This window comes from Megascapheus bottae, chromosome 12, assembly GCF_031878675.1.
Source record: "Megascapheus bottae isolate mThoBot1 chromosome 12, mThoBot2.hap1, whole genome shotgun sequence".
NCBI classification, from domain to species: domain Eukaryota; kingdom Metazoa; phylum Chordata; class Mammalia; order Rodentia; family Geomyidae; genus Megascapheus; species Megascapheus bottae.
In genome coordinates this window covers 15,850,718-15,861,127 of record NC_143520.1, presented here as the reverse complement: position 1 = coordinate 15,861,127, position 10,410 = coordinate 15,850,718, and the positions used below count along the sequence as shown (strand labels likewise).

At 33.4% G+C, this 10,410-nt stretch overlaps 1 protein-coding gene across 1 annotated transcript in view; it reads left to right on the top strand.

The window, feature by feature from the left end:
* Positions 1–787: 787 nt before the first annotated feature.
* Positions 788–10,410, top strand: part of Csrnp3 (cysteine and serine rich nuclear protein 3) — a 100,108-nt gene continuing 90,485 nt past the window's right edge. The window contains exon 1 of the mRNA XM_090342718.1: positions 788–959. The gene's annotated coding sequence lies outside the window, so the exon portion shown is untranslated. The remainder of the gene's footprint in view (positions 960–10,410) is intronic.

The following is a 10,410-nucleotide window of genomic DNA, read 5'->3' as shown; positions in this document are numbered from 1 at the left end:
ATATGTCCTTTAGATCTTAACTTAAAATCTCCATTGTTCTTTTAAGTCAGCTGTTCTAGGAATGTGTCATCTTTTGTGAAGATAAATTAATCATCCACCTCATTCATCCACTTCATTTATATACTTAGTAAAAGACTCAACCTTCTCAGTGACCTTATCAAAACGATTGAGTATATCTATTTTTATTCATATTGAGCATCTTTTAGTGACTGGGGTTTTAATTAGGAGATCTGGAGCAAGTAGAAGTGATCATTTTAGGGAAACAAAACAAAAACAGCAAAAAAGACGTACTAGCAATCAAAAGGTTAAAGCATATTAATTACCAGTTCATTCATTAGGGCTGCACTCTTTGATGCCATTTGTACAGGAGTGCTTGTAAAAAAAAAAATGCAAGGTAGGAAATCGCTTTTTGTAAGTTTGCTTTCCTTCAATAATTGTGCAGCCTCTGATGAATATAAAATCTAGCTAACCATTTTCTTGAATGCTCTCACTGAAGCATTTTCTATGGTAATAATAATATAAAATTTTTTTGTGGGAGGATTTCCTTAAGTTGTGCTACATTAATGACTTAGAGCAGCTTCCTAGCCTGTTATTTCTTCCTCCTAGTAGACCTCAGCTGATAAAAATATCCATAGACCCAGTGAAGTCAGTGGCACGCCTGGCTTTCTCAGACAAAACTCCATGTGATCACATATAGGCAGCCTCTCTGAGGCTGACGCCGTGCCGCCGTGCAGCAGGCAGTAGGTAATGAGTCTTTGTGCCGAGTGAAGCTCTTGTCGCTGAACAATAAAGCATATGGTACCAGCAATAAAACACAGGGCTCGGAAATTTAAGAAGATTCCGCTGAACCACGAAGATTGGGGGCTTCTGTTATGCTGACACATATTATAAAATGATAATTTCCTTGGGATTCAAATGAATAAAGCGTCCAAGAACTAAGACTACAGCTATTTGAACAGGTCGGTGATTTTATACATTCCTCCAGCGCTTCCTTGTATTTGACTGAATCTAAATTAGGATGGGTGATATGGGCTTTACCTTGCAACAAAAACTTTGCAAGGTATTTGTTGTATGTAATGTGAAGAACGCACTTGAATTGGCCGAACATTGCTAAAATTTTTATGTAGCCAGTTAACAGAGAAATGTTGATATGATTTATATTAATCTGAAAAGTTATGTGTTCTATCTAAAAAATTTGGTAAAGAAAAAGTATCCATTAATTTTTAATCTGTGTATATAAAAATAACATGAACCAGAATACCACTAATAAATTGCTCAAATAAAAAAGTCTTCATTTTTCAGTATTAAAAAGCCTGAATTGTATTAGCTTATGTGTCTTATAAATTAGAAGATGTGAATCATTCCAAATATTTTTGTTTTAAAGTATAATGAAATATATTAAATAATTAAATTAAAAATAAAAAATGGTTTACAATAATTGAAAAATTTAAATACTGATGACATTATAAAAATGCATTTGTATTTTAGCAAATATATATCCATATATGTGCATGTGAATATACATTCATTTGTGTGTGCTTTTATTTTCTGTTCTATTTCTTTTCACAAATGGCAAAGATTGCTGCATAAAACCATTAATGTTATAGGTAGTATTGATCCACAAATGGAAAACAACAACAACAATTAGCTCAATTTTATTATCATGAATGGATTTAACTGGGAGCTGGTACATATTTCTGTTGACTCACCATTTCAAAAAAAAAGAAAATATATATGCTTTTGTGGATATTTATAAAGTATGCACACAGACATGACCTTTACTAGAATATAACCACTTCTTGGGCTTCTGAGCAATGGAGAAGTCTATGTTCCAAATAGACTAATTGTTATATATATGAAATCAAGGCAAGAAATAACCTTAGGAAATAATAGCACAGCATTTAGCATCTTTGCCAAACACAAGCGCTATTGCTATACTAAGTGTTCAATGTAAACATATAGTTTAAGTTTACTCTACATTTTTACTGCCATGAAAGGCACCCTGGGACCTAAAATCTTTACAATTTTTGGCCATCACCTAGGATGATGGTTTCTTAAGGCACCTGGGCACATTTAGCATTTCGCAGAAGTACTGTAGTGAGTTCACGTATTTGTATAGTGTCAAATAAAATTTTATGCCTGTAAGATGCTATTTACTGCTACAAAAAGTGCATCATATTTTTAATTATACATGCAATACATAATTACATATATATTAACAAAAAGAACCACGTCTGCAAAACAGGAGAAATTAATGTTAATTTTTAATGACTTTGCACACATATTTAAATGAAATATTTGAGTATTTTTGTTTCCTTGGTTACAATAGTTGCTGCAGACAGCTTCTGATGGTGGGGACACTGTAAGCAATGATAATAGACTTTAAAACAAACAAGAGAAATTGTTTATCCATCCGTAGATGGGGGCAGGTGATACCACAGTCCAGTAAAGCCCAGGCCCACTCCCCACCGGATGTCCATGTGCTAATGTGATTCAGGTACTAGGCAGAGCCTCATTTGCACAATTCCTTATCCAGCATTCTGTCTCCACTGCTGGAGGAATGCTGGAGCCTTATGCAAATGAGATGTTTCAAAGGCTTTGACTGCAGACAGGAGAGGAGGGGATCAGGTGGGAGTTCAAAGGTCACAGTGCAGGTAAAAAGCAGAATCAGTTTCTGGAAAAAGAAAAAAACAGACTATCTATATATGTATACACACAGGTATACATATATATTCTTTTATTCTGTATATATATACACATATATGAAAATATATATACATGTATATAATTTCTCTGCAGCAGTGTTTTGAAGCAGTTAAATGAACTATGCTTTATTTTCAAGAGTAAAATTTGGAGGATGTGTGCCATGATCATTTAAAATGCATGCAGATATGGTGACATTTTGTGATTTTATTTTCCTTAAAGACATTGATAGGGATTGGCTATATAAATTCATTATAGCAATTGGTATTTCTTGTGTTCAGTCTTTTCGTCACTCACTTATCTATATATCTATTTACTTTTTATTTATTAAATTGTCTTCATGATTCTTGACTTGACTTATTTTTGCTCTGATGAGATAATTGAATGTGAGGAAAAAAATTGAATTTGGGCTTCAAAATAATTCTGTCTTTTGGGTAAGCTTTTGATTGTGGGAAGCTAAGTAAAAACATTTAGAATAAATATTAAGAGTTACACTTTTAGTGGATTTTCACATTTTTAGAGAGGTTTATTTTAAATATATGCTGAATTCTCAGTCTAAGATTTTTTTGTGTGTGTATGTGTGAGGTATCTGGAATTCAGTAATGAGTTCTTTTGTTTATATCCTATGCGACCTCATAAGAACAATTTTAGTAAATCGTGTTTTCATTTTATTTTAAGGGAATGTCTTGCATTTGAGAGCATTCATTTATTACTTAATTTTACCAAGAAATGGTATCTTTTTTCTTCTTCTTTTTTTGTTTTTTGCTTGTTTTAGTTTTATTTTTTGAATTAGATCTCTCTGATTTTTCTAGTTGTTATTAAATTTCTTTGGGGCTTTTAAGACAGTGATTTTGCAGTCAACGTATTCGACTTTCTGTGACTTTTTCCCTCTCAGTTAAATCAGGATTGTAAAATGATCCTCATAAATGTTACAGGACAAAAGTCTTCCCCCCCCATGCACTAAATATTACACTTTGGTAAATGTGTGATTACACCATGGTCTGATCTGTCCTGCACCAAGCAAATGTGTAGACTTTTATTGCCCATACTTCATTGAATTTCCACAACATATTTTAACTAAGTATAAAGCAGCATGATTTAACTATGTTTAGCTCTATCAGTTTAAAACTTCCATGTAGCATGTCACCAGTTACAATGTTGATGGGAAAGAATGTTGTTTACATTTTATGAATATGCATCTGTCTATGTGACAGGATGTATGGGTTACAAAAATATTAGCAAAGGTGAACAGGCAAAGTAGCATTTCCTCATGAAATTACTGCTTTATTCTTTACTATTCGTAAAAAGTGCATGTTATGAGATTTACATATTAAGAACCAGAACATATTTAACTAGAAATAACGATTCTTAATTGAAAGGGTAGTTAGTTTTATTGTAATAATTATGATGTGTTGGTTTGGCAACAATATCTTTTATTTTAAGTGGAGGGAGTTTTGAGGAGGGAACAAAATGGAGAATGGCCATTTAAAGTAGTGAAGGACAATTACTAAAAATATTTACAAAATTTACCATGTAGTAGTCACTCATTGCCAGATCCTTCCCCCTTATCACTCTGTGGGGACATGATGATATTTATCCAAGACTCTGGGATTAATTTATGAAACAGAACTCATTTTTTAAATGCAGAACAGTTGTTTTGCTCTTAGTGTTTTTTCTGGTGGAACTTTCAGTGACTTTAGCTAAAAAGATATATTTTCAATAAATTGTTTTGCTTTGTAGTTGATCACCATATATTCTAAACTCCAGTCAAAACATGCATGTTTTTATATAAGTATATATTGACTTTGTGTACTAAAATATATTCTATGTATTATATATAATATTAAACTTATATTGCACATAGTTCAAGCAGCTAAATAAAGTATTTTATACTGCCCACTCATATTTTATCCAACAACTTTTACTGATTTGTTTTGCAATTGGTTAAGATTATGATAATAATTTCTATCAACTAAACTTTGTGTGTTCTAGATAGACAAGGAAGAAGGAATTCTGTTAAAATCATTTAGATAGTTTAATACTCTTAACTCTGCAGGTACCTCTGATTCCAGTGAGAATATTCTGAATATAGAAATAAAAATACAGTGTGGGCAAAGGAGGGGTGTCATGCAGACTTTTGGAGAAAATGTGATAATAGATCAATGTGAAATAAAAGAAAATGTTGTGCTTCTGTGAGTCACAAGAGAGCTATATATGTCCTGCGGCTAATTTATGGGTTTGAATATCCTGGATAATTTATGTTTCTATGCAAATTCATTCAAAACTTTGAAGTTGTTCTCTATTTCTTGGGTCACTGCACTTCCATACAATTTTCTGCTTACACAGTAGACTCCTGGTCTGTGCATCTAAACCATGGGTATTTCTATAAACACAATTCAAATCAAATTTGAGAAGTAAAAGAGTAAATTATGCAATCTAAAAACAAATCCTTGGGGATATGTAGTTAAGATAATTAAAGAAATAGTGTCAGATCAGACTTCCAAGAAATCTTTGTGGATTTTTAAATACTGAATTCCCTGTTTTTTGATAAGAAGTCTGTTTTTGCCATCATATGAATTTCGAGACCATATTGTAGGCTTGGAGATAATTTTAGAGAAGCATGTTGTACTCAGTCTAGCAGCATGAAACATAGTCTCAAGTCTACAAATAACTGGTGTTATCTCGAAAATCTCATGTGTGCAGGTTTTAAGTCTCAGTGTCACCATATTTGTCCATTGAACTTCTAAAGCTTATTAAATAGAAAGAACTTAAATTTTAACATAAATGAGGAAAATGTTCAAGATAGTTATTGAGTATTCGGAGCAATCATATTATTTTAACATGATGCTTCTTGTAAAAATGATACAGGAATTGCCTTTTGATTGCTTAATACAGAATTTAAATGGAAGTGTTTCATTTGTTAAAAAAATACAGGTATAATAAGTGGAAGATAATTTTAAGTATCTTTTTAGAGCTATAGCAGCATCATAGTTGGAATATGATCTGCGCATTGTAAACCAACTCTCCAAATAGCTACAGTTTGTAACTTTAAAGGTCAGTATTTTAAAATGCTAATAACTTTCATAGGAGCAATATCTAGTGCCAATTACTCTGCCTTTCTGAGCACAGTGGAAAGCAGTATCTGGCACCAGAATCTTTAGTCTCAGTCTTTCACTCACCAATTGCAAGTACAAAACTGTTCTTGAACTGCCCTCCAACACCAAATGGCTTCTTTCTATTAGATGCATTTTATATTAACGTTCTGTGCCTTTTAGAATTTTATTCTTCATGTAGCATTATTACTTTAACACAGTAATTATTCCTTATCTGAGAACAATTTAATGATCTATTGTGTGATCATGGCAATAATATTTTTAATGATGTGATATTAAATTCTAAATCACTAGTCTTTTTTTGGAGGGGGAGATACTGTGGATTGAATCTAGAGCCTTATGATTACTTGAGTCATGCTATAAATTACAACTTTGCTAAGCAATTAGAGAAAGATATATAAGCTTCTAAACTTCTGTATCCTGAAATTCCGATACTCATACACATACCACATCTGAGCATACTCCCTACACACAGAGCGAATAACAATAACAGAATTAAAATTTAATTGTTTTTTGTTTTTCTTATCTTCAGGATAGTGAAATCTGTTTATGTTCCACATAAACAGGTAATTATTGCTGTTGCTATAATAAGAATTTGTCATATTATGCCACTAACAGCATAAAATCAACATACCTAATAGATAAATGTGTCTATTATATCGAATAGAGAGATAATCTCTAGAAAGTATAAAACAAGAAAATAGACACCAACATAATAGTGACATTTGCCTACTCAGTAGTGACAATTATACCTATGTTTGCCATTATCAGTAGTTGAATGTATGCCTTCTCATTCTCAAAGCGTGGTGACAAACTGAACACATTATCTTACACTGGATGGGAGGGATTGTTGCTAGGTCACTTCTAGCTCCATGCAAACATATATAGATCCCCATATCCATTCAGAAGTACATTTACTTGTTCATGCATCTGTTCATGCCTTATATTTTATTTTTTCATATATTTTTATTGTAATTAATAGAACAGTTACATTATATTTACCAGATAGAAGGTACATTACTTCACAAGCATTGATACCCTTTCTCATGTCTTGGTCCCCATTTCCTTCCCCCCTACCCCCACCCATGCCTTATATTTTCTAAGCCAGAATTAGAAGACAATAAGCCATCAAGTGCCCATTGGTACATAATATAGAATGGTAATGCCATTCTATATTATGAAACTTGAAGTTGATAGCCAAGAACTTTGTAGCTATAAAGGAATATTAGTCCCACGAGTTTTGATAATTGAAGGATTCTGTAAGAATGAGGACTTGCTTCAGGTTCTGGTTCTCTTGAAGATTAGCATGTTAAAGGCCTGAGAATTTCTACCTGTCAAACCTGAGTAATTTTGTTTCATCCCTTATAAATTTAGTACAACTCATGAACAGCCAAAGAAAATTCAGAAAAAATAGTGTGGATTGTATGTTGTTTACTAGATGGGTAGTTGTTTTTATTATATAATGGATTGTGTGTAAACAATAGAATAGTTAGAACTTACACTGAAGTTTCAACCTTGTTGTTATTTCCAAGATTTGTTCTATGATTTGTAAGTCATATGATGTAGCACACTGTAAAGTCTGTGAACCCCATTTTATCTGTGAAGTAATGACAATAGACTATGTTAAAAAAAAGGTTTTGTTTTAAAATGAAAACACAGGAGCATACTGTATGTCTGGCCCAAAATAAGAACTTTTATAATGATTGCTAAGTAGTAGTATTTCAGCCTCCATGAGTAGATTCCCTGATGCTGAGAAGCAAGGGAATTTAAAATCTGTTACCGAGAATTCTGAGGGAACATTTTAGATTTCAGCAAATGAGTAAGAGTTTTGCTTTCCAGAAGCAGACACCAACCAGTCTCTTATTGGATGTTCTATCAAGGTCTTACTGAGAACTGATGCTTAGAGTTCAGGGGAAACAAATAGAGAGTGCAGTTGCCATGGTCACAGAGGTCCAAACAACATATAACTATAGATAGCATAAATTGTGCAATTAGAAGCCCACTCTCTGAAAGATTCCTTCAGAATGATGTGGCAACATGTGCCTTTCAGAGCTCTCTTATTTTATGTCCTTTCCTTCATTTCAGATTCCCATATTTTTCCATTTTACCTTACCATTTTTCTGTGCTCTCTTTGTACATTAATGTAATAGTTGTTTGTCTCTGACCCATATTGAGTTTCTGCCTCATCCAACGGCTGAGTTCTTTAATTACAGGGAGGGCTTGGCACCTATTGGGTTCTAACTAATGATACAATGTTTTGCTTTGTTTGATCATGAAGTGACCTTTATGGCACAGACAAACTGCAATTTAAAAATTCCTGTGACTCATAATGTTTAGCAATGATGCATCAATTGAATTGTCTCAGGTAGCTCAAAAGAAATTTAGAAAACGCACCTGGAGTGTAAAAATTATCTGCATAGTAACATACTCAGCATGCATTTTTGGCAAGTGTGTTTTGTTAGTAAATTTTAGATAAGCTGGAAGAAAATTATGACTCAGCACTTCTGGAACTTGTTTGAATTGTAAAACTCCTGAATAGGAGTTTCCAGCTTCCAAAGACTTGTATGACTTTGATATGACTTATTCCTGTTGTGAACAAGTTTTAATTTGTGTTTGCAGAAAAATTCAGTTATTTGATCTCCTACTACATATTATTTCTACCGATTGCTGCTTAATACAATGCCAGCAATAGGTTAAACAGTTATTGTTCTTTATCTTGCATAGTAAAAATCTATATTTTTCCTAAGGTGGAGATTCATCTTAACAAATGTCTAAAGTAGTTTTTCTATTTGTTCTAGTTTTTACTTTTTCTTTATTTTCTATGTGGTGTCTTTGGCTGGATCACAGTACTTAGAGGAATACAGTTCTAATAATTGAGCTTATTCTATTCTGACATATTTTTTCAAGATATTTTATTAAGCTTTCTTTTGAGTTCTTTTTTTCTGCACTAGACTGAGAGTATTTCTGAAGGAGGACATGTCTCTTAACTACCCCTTGTTCTATACTGTTTGGTCTAGTTCACTATCAAAAGCCTTCTGAAAGATCAAAGAAAAACTTTTAAGTACTAAATAGGGAAAACAATGTCATATTCCAATCCTGCAGTCATAAGTACTCTGAATTATTCTACTTTGGAACTCTGTGTGGTCTTTTTTCCCCTTAGTGAGGTAAGACTTGCCAATTGTTGAAGGAGTTAGGCTAAGTACTGTTATTTAGCTTTAAAAGCAAGCATACAAAATAAATTTTCATTAACTTCACTTAGTAGTTTTGTTGCTCAAACTTACAAGTGGCCTGGGATGAATCTTCCAAATTTTAAAAGCTTACTGCATTCTTGCCTAAATGTCTCTTCTCTTGCTACCTAAACAGCATCCCAAGAATAAACCCAAGGCAGTATGTATTCAATTATTCCATTTTATCAAACATTAGATTATAAATCAAGTTTAGGGCCAGAGAAATAAAAACCAAGTTCTGGGTTTCTTCTGTGAATATTAAGTCCAGTGACACATAGCACATGTAACATGAGGAGCTTCGTTTGGACTCCACAAATAGAATGAAAAAGAACCCATTTATCATTAGTAAGTGGAGGAGCCATTCACTCCTTTTTTTGAAAGACATGTCATCTCCATCAGTGAGGTTTTTAGAGTCTACAAAGGGAAGGAGAAAGAGTGTGAGTAATGAGGTGAAAGTATGGATTTCACCATTTAGTCTAGATGGCAAAGATCACATTTCCTTAGAGCCTCTCTTTGCCAGTTATACCTTGACCCTTGCATTCATGGAAGTGGAAATTGAAACTGAAGTAAATCTTCTTACATAAAATTATGCCACTTTTTAATAACTGGTTCAAATATGACTATGATTTACTGTACATGCTTTAGAATATAATTCAGTGTATAAGGAGCTTCACAGTGAATTGAGAAAACTGCTAGGAAAAAACAGTAATTTTAATGGAAAGTCATAAGTATGGTAACTGTTTGGGAGAGATGTTGTCAAGGCAGAGATCACTTAATCCCAATGTGTTATTGCTCTAGAATATTTCTCTAAGAAGGTCAGCCTTACAGCTTTGATCTCAATTTCCTTGGTTAAAAATGCCTTGTATCTGACTTGGTTACCTAGTATATTGTGTATGCATTTATTTGTTTATTTGGAATAGGAAAGGGAAGGGGAAAAACAAGATAATTGGGAAGGGTGTGAGGAGGGAAATGGGGACAAAAACATGAGAAGGGGTTTCAATGTGTGAGAAGTAATGCACTACTACCTGACAAATGTAACTGTAACCCCTGTATACATTATCCTGACAAAGAGGGAAAAGGAGAAGAAGAAGAAGAAGAAGAAGAAGAAGAAGAAGAAGAAGAAGAAGAAGAAGAAGAAGAAGGAGGAGGAAGAGGAGGAGGAGGAGGAGGAGGAGGAGGAGGAGGAACAAAAAAAGTTCGGGGGCAGCACCCAGGCTCTGCATTCAAGCCCCAGGACTGACATTAAAAAGGGGGGGGGAAGGACTGAAGCATTAAAGAGGTAATTTTGTCCAAAAAATCTAGGGTTGGAATATCCCAGACTTTTCCCATGGGTGGCATGCATTTTTTGAATAGGTAAAGTACCATGA